Consider the following 21,545-nt stretch of genomic DNA (forward strand, 5'->3'; position numbering starts at 1 on the left):
TATAAGCCTTAATATCTTGAAATTTGGTGGACTATTTCTAACAATATCAATTATAAGCCATAGTCAAGCAAATGATGACACCAAGAAAATGCAACTGCAAATAAAAGGTTTTGGCAAATGACTTCTGCATGCAAAAAGAAGGTACACAGATTTATTAACTAAACCAGTAATTATTCCACAAAATGAGTTATCAATTCCCTATGTAAATTAAATCTATTAAATATTCATGTTTCTTGAGGAAAACAAGTAACAGTTTTTGATGATGCTATCTATCAGTTACATCAGTCAGGGTTTGCCTATACAGAACAATCTCGATTGTTTGGAAACCAAAACCTTTAGTTAAAATGTTTTTTACCTATACTCCCAAATATTTGTGGGCTAATTATCTCTTCCATGGAAGAGCATACAGTTCATAAGGAAACTTTACAATTTTTAAAAATTTTAAAATAATTGTACAGTAGCAGAAACTTGCAAACATATTACAAAGATTTTGTATACTTTTAACCCAGTTTCCCCCTGTAGTAGCATATAATAGTACAATCAATATCAAAACCAGGAAACTACTGACACAAGCAACAGACTTCATTTTGATTTCAATAGCTTTACATGCACTCACATGTCTATGTGCACAGCTACTCAGTTTTATCACTGTGTGTAAATTCAAGTAGTCACCACCACAATAGAGATACAGAACTGCTACATAATGATCCCCCACAAAGACCCCATGTGCTAACCCTTTCTAGTTATACTCACTCACCCATCTCACAATCCTCACCTGAACTTTGCAGTGTCCCACGCCTGACAATCACTAATCTGTTCTCCAGTTCTATAATTTTATCACTTTGAAACTTATATAAAGGAAATCATACAGTACATGACAATTAGAGATAAGTGTTTTTTGATGCAGTAGAATTTCTTGAGATCCGTCCGAGTAGTTGCATGCATCAATAGATTTTTCATTTTTATTGCTCAGTTGGATTCCATGGTATAGATGTATCACAATTTGTTTAACCATTAACCCATTGTAGGATATTTTGGTACTTTCCAAATTTTAGCTATGATGAGTATAGCTGCTACAAAAACTTGATTACAGGTCTTATTGTGAACATAAGTTTTCATTTCCTTGGGATGTACATTTCCCAGGAGTACAATTGCTGGGTTGCATAGCAAACTTATGTTTTAGTATTTTAAAGAAGCTGCCTAACTCTTTTCTGGAGTGACTGTACCGCTTTATATTCACACCAGATGTATGAAAGATCCAGTTCTCTGAATCCTAGTCAGAATATGGTATTGCCATTATTGTTATTATTAGTTTTTAGGAGACAGGGTTTCCCTATGTTGCAGAGACTGGTCTTGAACTCCTGGGCTCAAGCAATTCTCCCACCTCGGCCTGTGAAAGTGTTGGAATTATAGGCGTGAACCACTGCCACTGGCCTCACCTTTTTATTGTAGCTGTTCCATCAAGTGTGGAGTGATATCTTATTGTGGCTTTAATTTGCACTTCCCTAATAGATAATGATGTTGAACATATTTTCATGTAATTGTTTAGAACCAGTATAATCCTTTTTGGGAAAAATGTTCATGTCTTTTAACCACAATCCAATTGAACTATTTATTTCTTATTGTTTAGGTTTTTTTCTTTTTTCTTTATCTACGAACTGTGCATTTGGTGTCATGTCTAAGAATTCTTCATCTCCCTCCATGTCCTAATGATTTTAGGGTACATTTTCTTTCAAAAGTTATGTAGCTTGGCTGGGCATGGTGGCTCATGCTAGTAATCCCAGCACTTTGGGAGGCCAAGGCAGGTGGATCACCTGTGGTCAGGAGTTTGAGACTAGCCTGGCCAATAATCTCTACTAAAAATACAAAAAATTAGCCAAGCATGGTGGTGTGTGCCTGTAGTACCAGCTAGCTACTCAGGAGGCTAAGGTACAAGAATCACTTGAACCTGGGAGGCAGAGGTTGCAGTGAGCCAAGATCGTACCACTGAACTCCAGCGTGGGCAACAGAGCAAGACTCTGTCTCAAAAAAAAGTTATGTAGCTTTATGTTTTATATTTAAATCTATAATCTATTTTGAGTTAATTTTTTTATAGGGCATGAGGTTTGAGGTTCATTTTTGGCCTATGGATGTCCAATTGCTCCATCACCACTTGTAGAAAAAAATTACCCTTTCTTCATTGAATCGGGGTTTGAATCTTTCTCAAAAACTGTTTGGCTGTACTTGTGTGGGGGTACTTATCAGTAATCTAATCTGTTCCATCAAGCTACATGTCTATCTCTCTGCCAGTACCACCCTGTATTAATTCCTATAGCTATATAAATATTAAAATGGGAGTATAATGATTCCTCCCACTTTATTACAGTTTTGCAAAATTGTTTTAGCTATTCTTATTCTTTTTCCTTTCCAGAAATATTTTAGGATAAGCCTTCTATACTCATAAAAAATCTTCCGAGGATTTTAATTGAAACTGGGTCAAATCTAGAGATAAACATGGGGAGAAATGATATATTTACTATGTTGAGTCTTCCAATCTATGAACAGAGTACATCTCTTCATTTATTTAGGTCTTTAATTTCTTTCATCAGAGTTTTGTAGTTTTCACCATACAAGGTTTGTATATTTTTTTGTGGGATTTATACCTAAGCGTTTCATTTTATTTCAAGCAACTGCAAATGGTACTATGTTTTTACCTGTGGTTTCCAGGTGTTCTTTGCTAGTATAGAGGAAAAACTGATTTTTGGTATGTTTATCTCATATCCTTCACAAACTTCCTCATTAGTTCTAGGAGTTTTTTTCTTTTTTTTGTAGATTCCTTTTAATTTTTCTATGTAGAGTGTCATGTCATCAGCAAATAGGGACAATTTTATTTAGACCTTTCCAATCTATATGCTTATATTTACCTTTCTTCCCTTCCTGTGGTGGCTTCCAGCAATATGTTGAAGAATGGTGAAAGTGGTCAACTTTGCCTTATTTCTGGTCTTCGGGGAAAAGTATTATGAAAAAAAACTTATTGGAAAAAATGTAAGATCTATGTCTAGATTCAGTTTTATTCATGTGGATGTTCAGTTGAAGTTCCAGCACCACTTGCTGAGAAGACTATCTTTTTTCCATTTGTTTGCCTTTGCTACTTTGTCAAAGATCTATTGACAATATTTGTGTGGATCTATTTCTAGGGTCTCTATTTTATTCTATGGATCGATTTGCTTTTTCTTTCACCAATAGCATACCATCATGATTACTTAAAGTATTGAAGTAGGTAATGTCAGTTCTCTAACTTTGTTCTTATTTTTCAATAATGTGGCAGCTATTCTGAATCTTTTGCTTTTCCACATAAACTTCAGATCAGATTATCAATATCCACAAAGTAACTTGCTGAGATTATGCTTGGGATTGCACTGAATCTACAGATCAAGTTGGTAAGAACTAATTCTTAACAACATTGAGTCTACTTATCCATGAACATGGAATATCTATTTACAGGTATTGATCGACTTACAACCTATGCAACTTACGACCATTCAACTTTACAACCACAATCGCTAGCCACGACTGCTCCGCGTCTGGCAGCGCAAACGTTGCCCAGCTGGGCGTACGACAGTGCGGACCAGCTTCTGGCAGCACTACCATCTCCGCATGCACCATTTCAACTGTACATATAGCCTACTCAACTTATGACCAAATCGTGTTACGACCGGTTTGCTGGTCCCAATCGTGGTCGTAAGTCTAGCACTAGCTGTATTTAGATCTTTTTTGACTTCTTTCATTAAAGTTTAAAAATTTTATTTGTATATATCTTGTATATATTTTGTTATGCTTATACGTAAGCATTTCAATTTTTAAAAATATAATGTGTTTTATTTTAAATTACAAATTCCAGTTGCACATTGCTGGCATGTAAGAAAGCAACAGACTTTTATATATTAACCTTGGAACCTGCAACCTGCTATTTGTTCCAGGAGTTTGCAGCTGTTGTTGATTCTTTGGGGCTTTCTACATAGACAATCATGTCATCTCTGAACAAAGACAGTTTTATTTCTTTTCTCCCAATCTCTTATTGCATTAGTAAGGACTTCTGGTAAGATGTTCAATAGGAGTAGTGAACAGGAACATCCTGGCTTTGTTCCCAAATTTAGGGGAAAAACATCTAGTTTCTCACCATTAAGTAAGATGCTAGCTGTAGGGTTTTTTTTTTTTTTTTTTTGGTAGATGTTCTTTATCAATTTGAGCGTGTTGGATTTTGTCAACTGCCTTTTCTCCATCTACTAATATGATCAAGCTTCTTCAGCTTGTTGATGTGATGGATTACATTAATTGATTTTCAAATGTTGAAACAGTTTTGCATACCTTTCATTCCTTTTTAAGGCTGAACAATAAATATTCTATTGTACATAATATTCATTTTGTTTACCCAATCATCAGTTGATGAACATTTGGTTTGTTTCCACATTTGCCTGCTACAATTAATGTTGCAATGACTATTCACGCACCAGTTTTTGTGTGTAGATATGTTTTCAATACTTTTGGGTATGTACCTAGGAGAAGAATTGCTATAGGTCACTCTAAGTTCAACTTTTGAGGAACTGTCAAACTTTTCAACAGTGGCTATATCATTTTACATTCCCAATAGAAATGTATGAGGGTTCCAAATTCTCCAAATCCTTGCTAACACGTTACTGTTTTAGTACAGTCATTTTAGTGGGTGTGAAATGGTATCTAATCATGATTTGGATTTCCATTTTCCTAAAAGCCAATGGCACTGAGCATCCTTTCATGTGTTTATTGGCCATTTCTAAATATGATTTGAAGAAACGTCTATTCAAATGCATTATCATTTTAATCAGGTTATCTGTTTATTATTAAGAGTTCTTTGTATATCTGAGATACTAGATTATCAAATATATGATTTGTAAATAGTTCCCCCAATGCTATGTATTATCTTTTTCTTTCTTTTTTTGGGGGAGGGGGTGAGGGACAATCTCGCTCTGTCACCCAGGCTGGACTGCGGTGGCATGATCTTGGCTCAGTGCAACCTCTGCCTCTCGGGTTCAAGCAATTCTCATGCCTCAGCCTCCTGAGTAGCTGGGAATCTGGGATTACAGGCATGCACCACCATCCCCGGCTAATTTTTGTATTTTTACTAGAGACAGGATTTTGCCATGTTGGCCAGGCTGGTCTCAAACTCTTAACCACAAGAGATCTACATGCCTTGGCCTCCCAAAGTGCTGAGATTATGGGCATGAGCCACCACGTCCAGCCTCTTTTTACTTTCTTGATAGTGTCTATTGAAGCACAAAAATTTTAAATTACAATGAATCCCATTATCTATCTTTTTTCTTTGGTTGCTTGTGCTTTAGGTGTAACAACAAAGAATCCATTACTTAATCCAAGGTCATAAAGATTTATGCTTAAGTTTTCTTTTAAAACTTCATGGTGTTAATTCATACATTTGAATCTTTGATCTACTTTGAGTTAATTTTTGTATATGGTGTGGGGTAGAGGTCCACCTTCATGCTTTTGCACATCAGCATCTAGTTGTTCTGATACCACTGTTTTGAAGGAACTATTCTTTCTCCATTGAATTGTACTGGCACCACTGTTGAAAATTATTTGATTGTGAATATATGGATGTACTACTGGACTGTTAATTTAATTTCATTAATCTACATGTCTATCCTTATGCCAAGATTATACTATGTGTATTAATGTAGCTTTAAAGAAAATTCTGGCTGGGCACAGTGGCTCAGGTCTGTAATTGCAGCACTTTGGGAGGCCGAGGTGGGTGGATCATCTGAGATCAGGAGTATAAGACCAGCCTGGCCAACATGGTGAAACTCCATCTCTACTAATAATACAAAAAAATTAGCCAGGTGTGGTAGCACATGCCTGTAATACCAGCTACTCGGGAGGCTGAGGCATGAGAATTGCCCGAACCTGGGAGGTGGAGATTGCAGTGAGCTGAGATGGTGCCATTGCACTCCAGCCTGGGGGATGAGCGAAACTCCATCTCCCCCCACCCCCCCCAAAAAAATTCTGAAATTGAAAAATGTGAGTACTCCAACTTTGTCATTTGTTTTTCAGGATTGTTAAGGCTATGCAGGGTACCTTGCTTTTCCATGTAAATTTTTAGATCAGTTTGTCCATTTTTACAAAAAGTGCCAACAGAAATTTGATAGAGATAGCACTGAATCTACAGATCAATTTGGGAAAAATTGCCACTTTAATGTTAAGTCTTCTAATGGACAAACATGAGAGACCTGACCATTTACTTAGGACTTCTTAAGTTTTTCTCAACAATATTTATAGTTTTCCATTTATAAGCCTTACACTTGCTTGGTTAAATATCTTGCTAAGTATTTTATTCTCTTTGATGCTATGGTAAATGGAACTGCTTTCTTAACTTCATTTTTAGATTTTTCACTGCTTGTGTATAGAAATACAATTGCTTTTTGTATATTGATCTTGTATCCTGCAACCTTGCTAAGCTCACTTATTACATCCAAGTATTTTTGTGAATTTCTTCGGATTTTCATATATACATGATAATGTTATATTCAAATAGAGGACACTATAAGTCTTCCTTTTCAAACTGGATGCTTTTTATTTCTATTTCTTGCATAATTGCCCTGGCTCAAATTTTTAGCACAATGTTGAATAAACATGTTGAGAACAGATATTCTTATCTTATTCCTGATCTTAGGAGGAAAGCATTATCTTAAAACATTAAATATAAAGTTAGACTTCGGTATTTCTTAGATGCCTTTTAAAAGATTAGTTCCCTTCTATTTGTAGTTTGTTGAGTGTTTTTATCACGAAAGGGGGGTGAATTCTGTTAAATGCTTTTTGCCTGCTGAGATGACCATGTGACTATTGTTCATTTTTCTATTAATAAGGTGTATTACATTGATTTTTAAATGTTTAAACGAGCTTGAGTATCTGTTATAATTCTACTTACTGGTGGTACTTAAAAAATCCTTATTGAGGTATAATTAACTTATCACACAATTTGCCCACAAAGTTTACAATTTAATGGATTTTAGTATATTCACAGTCATGCAACCATTACTGTCACAAATTTTGAACATTTAATCACTTCAAAAAGAAATCTCATACCCATTACGAGATACTTCCCATCTCATCTTTCTCCATATCTTAGGCAACCATTAATTAACTTTCTTCTGTTCCGATAGATTTGCGTATTCTGGACATTTCACATGAATAGGATGTATGTAATTTCTTGTGATTTGCTTCTTTCACTTAACACAACGTATTCAAGGTTCCTTCATGTTGCATCTTATATCAGTATGTCATTCCTTTTTATGGTTGGAAAAAAATCCATTGTATGGCTATGCCATATTTTGTTTATACATTAATTAGTTGGTAAACATTTGGGTTCTACCTTTCAGCTATTATGAATAATGCTACTATGAACATTCATATACAAGGTTTTATCTGGATATATGTTTTATTTCTCTTAGGCATATACCAAGGAGTGAAATGCCTGGATCATATAATCTTGGATTTAACTTTCTGAAGAACTATAAAACATTTTTTTAAATTGCTAAATTCAGTTTGATAGTATTTTCTTGAGAATGTATGTGTTTATACTCATAAGGGATATCGGTCCTTTCTTGCAGTGTCTTTGTCTGGTTTTGGTATCAGGGTATTGCAGGCCTTATAGAAAAATTTGATTAGTGTTCCCTCTCTTATTTTTCAGAAATATGTGTTAAGAAATTATATGAATTCTATAAACATATAGAATTCACCATTAAGCCATCTGAACCTGGGCTTTTCTTTATGGGAAAATAAGAAATAGACATATCAGTCTATTTCTTATTATAGGTTTATTCAGGTCTTCTAGTTCTTCTTGAGTCAGTTTTGGTAGTCTGCCTCTTTCTAGGAATTAGTTCATTTCATATAGGTTATTTAATTAAGTGGCATACAATTTTTCAGCATATTGTCTTATAATCATTTTCATTTTTGTAATGGCAGTAGTAATGTCCCTTCCTTTATTATGGATTGTATTACTATGAGTTGTTTCTTTTTTATTGGTCAGTTTAAAGTCTACTCAATTTTATTTTTACCTTTTCAAAGAAACAACTTTTGGTTTTATTGACTTCTTCCATTTTCTACTTTCTATGTCTCCTATAATCTTTATTACTTCCTTCTTTCTGCCTGTCAAGTTCAGTTTTGTTTTCCAGTTTCTTAAAGTGGAAGGTTAAATTATTGATTTGAGTTCTATCTTACTTTTCAAGATAAGCATTTACAATACAGGTATTGATTGACTTACGACCTATGCAACTTACAACCATTCGACTTTACGACCACAATCGCTAGCCACGACTGCTCTGCGTCTGTCAGCGCAAACGTTGCCCAGCTGGGTGTACGACAGTGCGGACCAGCTTCCAGCAGCACTACCATCTCTGCGTGCACCATTTCAACTGTTATCCCAGACTCGGTACAGCAATTTGTGTTTTGTGTCTTGGATATTTTTCATCAAACCCCTCCCAATAAACTTCTTGTACATTTCGAAGCAATGGACCCAAACATTGAATGTTTTGCAAGGATTGAATGGATGGCGCAAGATGTGCTTTGTCTGTATCGTGAAATTTATGAAGAAAAAAAGAAACATACAATTCAGACAAAGCTCACCATGTTTATGAAAAAACCAACTCCAATAACCCCAACACCTGCCTCAGATGACGACATCAACGATCCGCAGCCAAGCACCAGTGGCCAATAAAATGTTTCGTACGTTTATATATTTTGATATGTTTTGCAATTGGGAAAATGTTTCCAATGGTATTTTTTACACCTGTATTTTGTATTTTTGTATGCACCTGTATTTTGTAATTTTGTATGTTTTGCAAATATTAAGCCAGTTGTACTGGTAATGCAGTGTTTTACTTAAACCTGAAGAATGTAAAAATAAGAAACAAAATGGTGTAGAGATGATACAAATGGCATAAAATGAACAAAGAAAATTATGATATATAACAATAATGAAAGAAAATTATGATAAAATATGACTTAAAAGATTTTTATAACATCATTTCACAGTACTGTACATATAGCCTACTCAACTTACGACCAAATCGTGTTACGATCGGTCTGTCAGAACCAATCGTGGTCATAAGTTGAGCACTAGCCGTAATAAATTTCCCTCTAATCACTGCTTTTGCTGTATCTCATAAATACTGGTATGTTACATTTTTGTTTTCATTCATCTCAGAGTATTTTTTAAGTATTCTTGTAATTTCTGCTTTGACCCACTGGCTATTACATTAATTTCCACATCTTTGTGAATTTCCCAAATTTGCTTCTGTTATTGATTTCTAATTTCATTCCATTGTAGCCAGAGAAGATATTTTGTATGATTTCAAATATTTTAGAATTGACTGAGACATATTTGATGGGCTAATGCACAGTCTATCCTAGATAATATCTTCTGTTGTTGAGTGGAGTCTTCTACAGATGTCTGTTAGGTCTAGTTGGTTTCTAGTGTTTCCTGAATCTACCTTTCCCTTCTTTAATGATCTTCCGTTTAGTAGATGAATCCATTATTATGTCAGGTTTTGAAGTCTCCAACTATTATTGCTGAATTCTCTATTTCTCCCTTCAATTCTCCTTTTTTCTGTTTCATGTATTTTGGAGCTTTGTTCTTAGGTGCACATATGTTTATAATTGCTAAATCTTCCCAATGGATTAATGCCGCTATTGTTATAAAATGCCCTTCATTATCTCTAATAACAATTTCTGTTTGATTATTAAATTTCTGATGTAATTATTAAAGTCTATTTTATCTGATATTAGTAATACCCACTTCAGAGCTCTTTTGGTTACTGTTTGCATAGTATATCTTTTTCTACTCACTTCAACTTATATGTATTTTTAAAATCTAAAGTATGTCTCTTGTAGACAGCAAAAAACTACAGTAAGATACCATCTCACCTGTTTTTCATCCATGTTGCCAATCTCTGCCTTGTAATTGGAGTGTTTAATTCATTTATATTTAATAATATTACTGATAAGCTACAACTTATGTTTGTAATTTTACCACTGGTTTTCTATGTGTCTTTTTTGTTCCTGTATTCCTCCAATACTGCCTCCTTTTGTGTTAAGTAGATATTTTATAGTGTTCTATTTTGATTTCTTGACATCCTTTTATTATACTTCCTTTTACTACACTTAAAATGGCTTTTATCTAAAAGTTAGGCAGTAACAAATGCTGGCAAGGATGTAGAGAAAAGGTAAATCTCATACACTGTTGGTCAGAATGTAAATTAGTACAACTACTATGGAGAACAGTTTGGAGGTTCCTCAAAAAACTAAAAATAGAGCCATCAAACAACCCAGCAATCTCACTCCTAGGTATATAACCAAAAGAAAGGAAATCAGTATATTGAAGAGATACCTGCACTCCCATGTTTACTGAAGCACCATTCACAATAGCCAAGACTTGAAAGCAACCTAAGTATCCGTCAACAGATGACTGGATAAAGAAAATGTGGTACATATACACAATGGGGCACTATTCACCCATAAAGAAGAATGAGATTCTGTCATTTGCAACAACATGGATGGGACTGGAGGTCATTATGTTAAATGAAATAAGCCAGGCAAAGAAAGACAAACATTGCATGTTTTCACTTATTTGTGGGAGGTAAATATTAAAATAATTGAAGTCAGGAAGACAGAGAGTAGAAGAATGGTTACCAGAGGCTGGAAAGGTAGTGGGGAGTGGTGGTGCTGGTGAGGGATGGGGAACATAGGGATAGTTACAAAAAATAGGTACAAAAAATAGAAAGAATGAATAACACCTAGTATTTGCTAGCAGAACAGGGTGACTATAGTAAAAAATAATTTAATAATTTAATTGTACATTTAAAAATAACTGAAAGAGTATATTGGATTGTTTGTAGCACAAAGGTTAAATGTTTGAAGTGATGAACACCCCCTTTATCCTGATGTGATTATTACACATTGGATGCTGTACCAAAATATCTCATGTATCCTATAAATATATACACCTACTATGTACCCATAAAAATTAAAAATTTTAGTTGGTTCCAGGTCTTTGCCCATCAATGATAGACCGGACAGGGAAAATGTGGCACATATACACCATGGAATATTATGCTGCCATCAAAAACGATGAGTTCGTGTCCTTTGTAGGGACATGGATGAACCTGGAAGCCATCATTCTCAGCAAACTGACACAGGAGCAGAAAATCAAACACCGCATATTCTCACTCATAGGTGGGTGTTGAACAATGAGAACACATGGACACAGGGAGGGGAGCACTACACACTGGGGTCTGTTGGAGGGAAATAGGGGAGGGACAGCGGGGGTGGGGAGCTGGGGGGGGATGGCATGGGCAGAAATGCCAGATATAGGTGAGGGGGAGGAAGGCAGCAAATCACACTGCCACGTGTATACCAATGCAACAATCTTGCATGTTCTTCACATGTACCCCAAAACCTAAAATGCAATTTAAAAAATTAAAAATTTTTAAAAAAGATTTTTTTTCTTTTTAGCATAAATGACTACTTTTAGTATTCCTTGTAGGGCAAGGAAGCTAGTGACAAATTCTATCAGTTTTTGTTTATCTGAAAATACCTTCATTTATCCTACATGTTTGAAATATGGTTTTGCCGGATAAAGAATTCTTGATAGATATTATTTTTCTTTCAGCACTTTGAATGTTATCCTGTTGCCTTTCAGTATCCTTGGTTTTTGAGAGAAATCTCCTCATTCAGTTTTCCCTTGTTATTTTCAAGATACTCCCCTTGCCTGTAGCTTTTGACAACTTGATTACGGTGTGTTTTTGCATTTATACTACTTGGAGTTTGCTGAACTTATAGGTTCTGTAGATTTATGTTTTTCATCAAATTTAAGAAATTTGGAGCCATTATTTCTTCAAATAGTCTTTCTACTCCTTTCTCTCCTTTCCTTTTGAAGTTCTCATTATGCATATGTTGGTACACTTGATGGTAACCCCAGAGGTCTCTGAGGCTCTGCTCATTTTGCTCGTTCTTTTATCTTTCTGTACTGGAGACTAGATAATCTCAATGAACCTATCTTCGCATCTTCTGGGTCTGATTCTTTATTCTGCCTGCTCATATATGCTGCTGAGCCTCTTTGGTTATTGTATTTTTCAATTCCAGAATTTTGATTTGATTTTCCCTTTTAGTTTTTTATAGCTTCTTTTTTTTTTTTTTATTTAATTGTACTTTGGGTTCCAGGGTACATGTGTAGATCATGCAGGGTTGTTGCATAGGTGCAAACATAACCAGGTGGTTTCCTGCATCCATTCCCCCTTCATCTATATCCAGCATTTCTTTCCACGTTATCCCTCCCCACCCTCCCCACCTCTGCTGTCCCTTCCCTAGTCCCCTCCAACTGACCCCAGTGTGTGATGCTCCTCTCCCTGAGTCCACGTGTTCTCACTGTTCAATACCTACCTATGAATGAGAACATGCAGTATTTGGTTTTCTGTTCTTGTGTTAGTTTGCTGAGAATGATGGCTTCCAGATTCATCCAAGTCCCTACAAAGGACATGAACTCATTACTTTTTTGGTTGTGTAGTATTCCGAGGTATATACGTGCCACATTTTCTTTGTTCAGTCTATCACTGATGGGCATTTGGGTTGGTTCCAGGTCTTTGCTATTGTACACAGTGCTTCAATGAACATACGTGTACATGTGTCTTTATAACAGGATGATTTATAATCCTTTGGGTATATACCCAGTAATGGGATTGCTGGGTCAAGTGGAATTTCTATTTCTAGATCCTTGAGGAATCTCCACGTCTTCCACAATGGTTGAACTAATTTACACTCCCACAAACAGTGTAAGACTGTTCCTATTTCTCCACATCCTCTCCAGCATCTGTTGTCTATTTTTATAGTTTCTATCTCATTATTGATACTTTCTATATGGTAACATTTTAATTGGAAGTCCAACATCTAGGTTTGCTCAGGAACAGTTTGTATGGATTGTCGTTCCCCCCAAGAGGATGAGCTATATTTTATTTCTTTGCAAGCCACATAATTTTTTGAAAAATGGGTTTGTTCAATAATATTATGTGTCAACTCTAAAAATCAGAATCTCCTCTTATTCAGGATTTATTGTTGCTGTTTATTGTTGCTCCTGTTCTTTGCTTAGCGATTTTTTGGGGGAAATTCTGTAGCCTGTATTCTTTTTTAATGTGTGGTCACTGAAGTCTCTGCTTGCTTAGCTTAGTCTTTGTTCAAGTGTTTTGTGGACGTGTAGGGCATTCCTTTAACACTCAGTCAGGGAGTTCACATGTCTACCTTACCATTCAATTCCTGTTTGCACAGCCTGAAACTCAGTTAGAGATGAGAAATTAAGGCCTTCTTAGATTTTTTCTGAGCGTGTTCATAGGCCTATATATGAGTATGGCTTTCTTAACATATTATTTTCTAAAGAATATGTTGTAGCTTTTTCAAAGCCTCTATAGGCATGTGATGCCCCCAGCTTTTTGTTTTAAGCTTTTAAGTTAGTTTTTTGTTTGCCCCAGCTGTTGTTATCTATGCCTCAGGCAGTAATGAAATTAAACAACTACCTCTAAAAGCTTTTGGCAAATGCCCCCAGAGGAAATGTTTTTTGCACTGGGTGATTTCTGAGTCAGGCCAATTAAAGATAGTCTTGCAAGAGGGGTTGCTATAGTTGGGATGTTTGTCCCCTGAAACCTCATGTTGAAGTCTGATCCCCAGTGTTGGAGGTGGGGGCCCAATGGAACTGTCTGGGTCATGGGTGGATCCCTCATGAATGCCTTGGTGCCATCCTGGCAGTAACGAGTGAGTTCTCACTCTGTTAGTTACCATGAGAGCTGGTTGTTAAAAACAACCTACTACCTCCCATTTCTCTCCTGCTTCCTCTCTTGCCAGGTGATCTCTACACACACTGGCTCCCCTTCCCCTTCCACCAGGATTGTAAGTGTCCTAAAGCCCTCACCAGAAGCAGATGCTAGTGTCCTGCTTCTTGTATAGCCTGCAGAACCATGAGCCAAATAAACCTCTTTTCTTTATAAATTACCCACTCTCAGGTATTCCTATATAGAAACACAAATGTACTAAGACAAGTCTTCCAGGAACTACCAGACAAGTAAAAAAATGACAATATTCTGGGAATGAGGCCTTGGAGGAGCTCCATTCCCATTCAGCCTCCTTTGATGGCTGTCAAGTTGCTGATTTTCATGAATGTGAACTGTTTGTTTTCAAGGTTACTACAGAACTGGAAGAGAAGGGGATGCAAATGGGAAAAATTATTATATAATGCTATGAAATTCACTGTTCTTACCAAGAATCAGTCAGTTTTCTTGAATAAATTATTCCTGGATAGCTGTAGGCCTTTGATCAATTTCCAGAGCCCTGAAAAAGTTGATTCTGACATTTGTCAGTTTTCTCATTTTTTTAAAAATGAAGGTGAGAATTGTCAACAGTCCTTACTTCTTCAGTTTCACTGATATCACCTACTATCTGGGACTTTAGAATGACATATTCTTGAAAACTAAGCAAACTAGAACCCAAAATATAATCTTTCTAGAATACAACTTATAACACTCCCACATAAAAACTGCTAATTTTGGACTTTTACAATAAACAATAAAAAATTGAGTCCTATCAAGAACCCAGAACTTTGATAATTTGGTTTCCAATTCTATATATCTTACTTTCCTTTAGTTTTCTTATTATTATTTGTCTGAATAATTTTGATACCTACTTTTAAAACAAAAAGTCTAATTTAATTAGTGGCTCAGCAAAGTAAGAGACAAAAAGTATATTAATTAAAAATTCAAGATAATAATCTAGGAAACTCATTAATGGAAGCTGTATACGTAAGTATAAAAATATTCCCCAATCAGAAGTCATATCCTAATATAAATTCATCCAGCTTTTATTTAATAGAAATTTCTTATTCCTCTGAAGTTCATAAGCATTAATTTCATTTTTTTATACATGTGAAAGGAGAAATTCTAAACCATTTATGAATAATATGCTGTTTTAGGAATCTAGTAAGAGCTATCAACTCTCTAAAAAAAATAAACATAATTCTGCTTACAATTTCAAGGGATTATTGAATATCCGGCAACCTGCAAGTTAAGAAGCCCCATAAAATAAAAATTATGATTTTGATGGCAAAAATAGAGAACAGATATTCAAAAACATCTTATCTTTTATGAAATATCTCATCTTTAGCTTCACCAATTATAATATCTCATCTTCATTAGCACAATGAGAATTTAAAATATTAAAGCATTTACAGGTGGCCTCCAACAAATCAACACATTTCATTTCAAAAGTAAATTGGTGGGCTGAGAGCGGAGGCTCAGGCCTGTAATCCCCACACTTTGGGATGCCAAGGTGGGCAGATCACTTGAGCTCAGGAGTTTGAGATAAGCCTGAACAACATGGCAAAACCTCATCTCTACAAAAAATACAAAAAATTAGCTGTGTGTGGTGGCACATGCCTGTAGTCCCAGCTACTCAGGAGGCTGAGGTGGGAGGATAACCTGAGCCCAGGGAGGTCAAGGCTGCAATGAGCCATGATTGCACCACTGCACTCTGGCCTGGGTAACAGAGAGAGACCCATCTCAAAAGAATTATTTGTAAATTATTTACTTAGAATTTATTACACATTGTTTTCCTAAGAAAAACCATGTTATAAACAATGGTTGGAGACAATTTTTTTTTTTTGAGACGGAGTTTCGCTCTTGTTACCCAGGCTGGAGTGCAATGGTGCGATCTCGGCTCACCGCAACCTCTGCTTCCTGGGTTCAGGCAATTCTCCTGCCTCAGCCTCCTGAGTAGCTGGGATTACGGGCACGCGCCACCATGCCCAGCTGATTTTTTGTATTTTTAGTAGAGACGGGGTTTCACCATGTTGACCAAGATGGTCTCGAGCTCTTGACCTCGTGATCCACCCGCCTCGGCCTCCCAAAGTGCTGGGATTACAGGCGTAAGCCACCGCGCCCGGCCTGGTTGGAGACAATTAAAATGTAGGTCCCTTAAGGGTAGGGGCTCTTTTTATTTATTGTTTGCATTATAATGACCTATCCATATAAATAGCATATGGTAGGTTCTTAGGTAACCCTTTAAAGACCTATTTCACTCAATAATGTATTTGAATACAAGTGAGTTAGAAAAACAAGAAAAATAAATTGAGGTAATAACAAAGAGCAAACAAGCCACTAAGCCAAAAATAAAATAATAAAATGAAAAAAGGGAAAGAATAAAGAATAAAATAGATTTTAAATTAATTGTTGTTTAAGACGTAAGTTTATTTGGGAAAGAATGTAATAGTAAATATAGCTATTTCTAGATATTATTTGAAGTTATAGATTCTTTTTACTGTGTTAAATTTTACCTGAAAATATGTGTCTTCTTATATAGCATCTCCTTCTATGCAAAGCCATGAATGAGGTCATTTTTGGACCCTAACAATTTGTAAATGGACCAGAAGAGCAGAGGAGTTAAGATGTGTTACCTATAGTGATTGGAAAAGGGTAGAAAGAAGTTGAGGGAGGGGAAGCACTGTTCATAGAGACTTTATATAAAAAAAATTTTACTCTTTATGAAATATATTATATATCTTATAATAAAATGTGTCCAAGTTAGAATCAAGAAAGCTAGTGTGAAAATGAGCAACAGAGGGTAGGGAAATCCCATTGCAAAAAAGGTAGAGGTGGTGGAGATGGAATTTTGATTCTGTTTCCTAACTTTATACTGAGTTGTTGTGCTAAAGCAGATGTAAAAACTTAATTCTGGTGGCATAAATATAAAGGGCCAATTGCATATTTTCACTTGAATACAATTAAGCTCTGACCAAAATCAGATAAAGTCATGAGTAATATCCAGAATCCAACTGGATGTCATTTAATATCTATACATTGTGGTCCTACCATATAGGATGGATATGAAAAGAGTACAGGATTCTGTTAAGTTCAAGGAGGCTTAAGAGTATGAGGGATCAATAGAATGGCTGGCTTTGTCTTCAGAATAGGGCTTGAAGACATTTATATAGCCAAAGCAATGGTAAAGCAATGAAGGAATGAGCTACAACTTCAGTGATAGGCTCTCGTATATTATATTAAATGAAGACAGGACTTAATCCCAGGTAGTATATGAACTATATACTAAGTCCTCTCCTCTTTTGTAAATTTGGAGTTTGACTCCCTGATCCAGGTGACAACTGACAGAGATTCAGCTTGGCATTCTGGGTCTGTAGCTCAAGAGAGCTGGATGAAGAAATCAAGAAACAAGCTGTGCCAATGAGAAGATAAGTAATTATTTCCTGAAAAAATGTCTTCAGCCTGGAGAGATTTAGAATCTGGTACAGCAGTGAGATAAGTGAAACCTCTGGTATTGATAATTTGGGGTTGAAAAAGAAGCTATTAATATTTATTTCAATTATAACAATGCTTAAGAGAATTTGGCTTATATTACTCCAATGTAATATTGGTAACTGAGTAACTGACTTAGACTTGTGATTTTAAATTGGAATCCTACTAAGTTTATAAACAGAATCAGAACATGTGTAATTAATTAGGTTTATACAAAATTACCTCAGTATTTGGTCAGACAACAGAGGTACAGAAATATCAAATACAGAATATTAAACTTAAAGGCAGTTAAAAGTTTAAGGAAATATAATTCTGTTCTAAAACCTACTTAAAAGTTGATTTTAAATTTACATTCAAAAGCAATAATAGCCAATTCCAGAGTATAAAACCATAAAATATAAAATCTCTAAATCTTCCATATTTTAAATATTAAAGCACCAAAACCAAATCAATTAGTTATTCTTTGTGAGTAGCAACTTCTAAGAATCTTCCACAATTATTATATGAATAATAATAATTCAAAGGGTCACAAAAGTATTTAAAAGAAAAAAAGGTCTCCAGGAACAGATTAACTTGAAGCTCACAATATGTAGACTTCTACTTCCCAAAGTAAAATACCTGAATAAAATATAAATAGGCTACACTGCCCTAGATTTTACAATCTAAATTATCAACTGTATTGCTCTTAGGATTAAAAACGGAAGGACTAAAGAAGGATTCATTTTTTACTTAACGTGGAAAAGTAAAAAAGTTAGTAATAGGCTAATGAGAAAACTTAATATCATGATCAATTGTGCCATTTGAAGTATGGGCATGTACACCATAGTTACATGAAACTATGGCTTAAGAAGCAAAAAAATAAATAACTTTAAAATGTTTACATACTGTATAAATATTTGTTACTTAAGCCAAATGTGAGATATGAATCTTTTCATTCCACTAGATCATAATCCTAAAGGTAGTAAATGATGCATTTCGAGGTAACTAAGTTTCTTCTGAATCTGCAATTATCATCTTTGCCATTTTTATCACCTCCCTCCTTTCCCATCCCATGATCCACACCATAGAATTCAAAATTAGACCCTGAAAAATATATGTCCAGATTTTGCTTTCTTTCTAGTCAAAAAACAGAGGCCCACAGAAATCCTAGATGATTTTATAACTCTGTAAATTACTCTGTTTTTCAAATACTATGTCCTAGAATTCTGACAAACTAGAATGGAGTTCAAACTGTCTCCACCCACTTCCCTCTACATCACACCCTCTGCTTCCCCACCCCCAGATGAAGGTTAGGTTGGTAAATGGATTTTGGAGATGGAATAAAGCCAGACATCAAATAACTTACTTGAAATCCATCTCTTACCTTCTGTACTTAACCCTGGACTTGATGTGAACTTGGCTACATCAACAATTTTTACAGCAAATTGTTGTCCAGTTTCTCTGTTGATACATCGTCGTACAACACTGAAGGGACCCCTATAAAACAAAAAGTCAATTTTAATTCATTGATTTTCTTAAGTTCCTGTTTCCCATTAATGTCTTACTGTTTCATTACCTACTATAGCCATACTACATAACCCACAAAGCAATTCTATTTTAGACTGAAGAATTTTCAAAATAAAATTTAAGAAATATAATTTCTAGCACATTTTTTCTATAATTCAAGAGGTGATAATTTAAAAACATCACTAAACCATAAAAATAGACCAACAAATTTGCAATTTGCAGTAATTTTCAAAAAATTCTAAATAGTAGTCTTATGCACAAGGCAAATAATGATTGTACAAGTCTATACAGATTATCAACATCTTAAACAAAATAAGTGAAGTCCACAGTAATGGTGGTATTCTTCTGAATCAGAAACTGAAGCCATTCTTGACACTTTCCTCTCAACTTACCCACCACTTACCTAATCTTCACTAACAAATCCTACTGAGTTTGTCTCAAATATCTTTTGAGCCTGTCCTCTTCTCTCCATTTCCCATATCCTAACACCATCTTCTACTAGAACTACTAAAAAACTTGTTTCTCCCAATCATTCTTGTAATGATTAAAAAAATGAAAATCTGATATGATATCCCTGTTTAAAATCCTAGAGAAATACAAAGTATTTGCAATATACAATCCAAGTCAAGAACCAAAATATATAAGTAACTTCTAAATACAATAAAAAAAAAAGAAACACTCCAATAAAATCTGGGCAAAAGACTTGAACAAACACTTCATAAAGAGAAAGCCCTGCATGATTTAGTCTCCACCTCTCCAGTTTCACCTGAAATCACAGAGAAATCCTTAATGTTCCTCAAACTTCAAATTAGAATTGTTTGAAATTACCAGAGGAAAGGAAGTAATTTCTACCAGCAGAGCCACTGGTCTAGCTATTTCCTTACCCAGACCTCCCAGTTGAATCAGCTGAGATGATTTAAAGATGTCAATACCAGGGAACACACACACACGCATGCGCCCACACACACGGTTCCTTGTGATTAACAGTTATAAAAGAAATATCTGAACTCAATGAAGATAATCCAAAGATAGATTTGTGTGTTTGAATTGACTATAAAATATAGAATGCAATAGCAATGTGATTAGTTTATCTGAAAGTTAATATGGTTTAAGTCACTAAATACATGTGTATATGTATACATGTATATTTTTTCCCTCTTGGGGAGAAGGCAAACAACAACAAAAAAAAACACCTTCATTGGCTTTTACAGGTACTGTTAGGTGCATGTACTCAATTAGCAGATAGAGAAAAGCTCTTCATTTACAGTACTACACTTGTGATACTGTTGTCCTTAAAGTTTGTCTTTCTTCTTTGAATTACAGGATGAACTACCAAATTTAATCTTAAACATTTATCCAAGATGACATGAATGCCATCATGAGGACATCAACTATACCACAGCTTCATTATCTCTCTTTTCAAGCAACCTTAAAAAGCTAACCTGGAAGGAAAAGAAATGGTAATAATGTATCTTTCAGAACTCTATAGAAAGAGGATCCTTTCGATAGTCTCTCAAAACTGTTCAAAAATTTTCCTCTGTGGGAAGACAATATTACAAAGTGAGGCAGGATTCCCACAATCGTTTTCACTCTCAACCTGGATGTCTTACTTATGATTACTTATCCTGACAATAGCAAGCAATTTCAGAAAATACTTCATGTAATTGGTTTTTGTCCACACATAAACCCCTGGGACTCTATTTATGTGTACATTTGTATAGTCTACTTCAATTCACTATATCTTTTTGGAAACTTCCTGAGACTTATACATGGGGTTGATTGTTCATGTTCAATCGAGTCAATACTTTTTCCTGCTTGAACAAAGGTGAGGAAGAAAGCATACCTTTTCCCTTCTTTTCTTTTAGGAACAATAAAATTAACAGAGGTAGGGAGAAGAGAGAATACTTAAGACAACACAAACTTTTTTCCTTTTGAAATTATACTTTAATATACTTTCTGGGGTGCATGTGCAGAATGTGTAGGTTTGTTACATAGGTATACACGTGCCATGGTGGTTTGCTGCACCCATCAACACGTCATCTACGTTAAGTAATTCTCCTAATGCTATCCCTCCAGTAGCCCCCCACCCCCTGGCAGGCCCCAGTGTGTGATGTTCCCCTCCCTGTGTCCATGTGCTCTCATTTAAAACATAAACTTTAAAAAAATCTGTGAATAAAAATCAAATCAAATCCCCAATTCTTTAATTTTATAATATGAGGCAAAGAAGATAATTATATCTGTGAACTACTGAGGACCTGAAGACATGTTACAAGTAAAGCATTTTAAAGGTCTGTCCATCAATGACATCCAGGGGGTTAACAAAGGTAAACCAAATTTAACACCTTAAAAAGATACCAAAATATATTTTGAGTTTTTTGTGATTTAACCCATTAACTGGAAACTCAGCTGAAACTGAAAAAAATTTAAAATTCAGCTTGGTTTCCCATCTTAAAAGGGAGGAGTGATAAAGTAGTATAACACACCTACTATATTACACTTATTACTTATACTTGGATGACAGTTTAGGGAACATAAAAAATTCAGGAGGCATTGGTTTCGGTCTGGCTTGTATCTTTTACTGATGTTTGAAATTTCACCCTTAAAATTTTAAATCTAAGGTACAGTCAATTCTTGAATGTGATAGAAAATACTGGTAGAGATAGTCATAAG

General features: G+C 35.2%; 1 protein-coding gene across 2 annotated transcripts in view; it reads right to left on the reverse strand.

The window, feature by feature from the left end:
- CASK (calcium/calmodulin dependent serine protein kinase) overlaps positions 1-18,839 on the reverse strand; it is a 322,704-nt gene extending 303,865 nt beyond the window's left edge. For both annotated transcript variants that reach the window (XM_032261683.1, XM_032261682.1), the window contains exon 1: positions 18,733-18,839. The gene's annotated coding sequence lies outside the window, so the exon portion shown is untranslated. The remainder of the gene's footprint in view (positions 1-18,732) is intronic.
- Between the last annotated feature and the right edge of the window lie 2,706 nt (positions 18,840-21,545).

Source organism: Sapajus apella, unplaced genomic scaffold (genome assembly GCF_009761245.1).
Source record: "Sapajus apella isolate SASKATOON/1434 unplaced genomic scaffold, GSC_monkey_1.0 scaffold125, whole genome shotgun sequence".
NCBI classification, from domain to species: domain Eukaryota; kingdom Metazoa; phylum Chordata; class Mammalia; order Primates; family Cebidae; genus Sapajus; species Sapajus apella.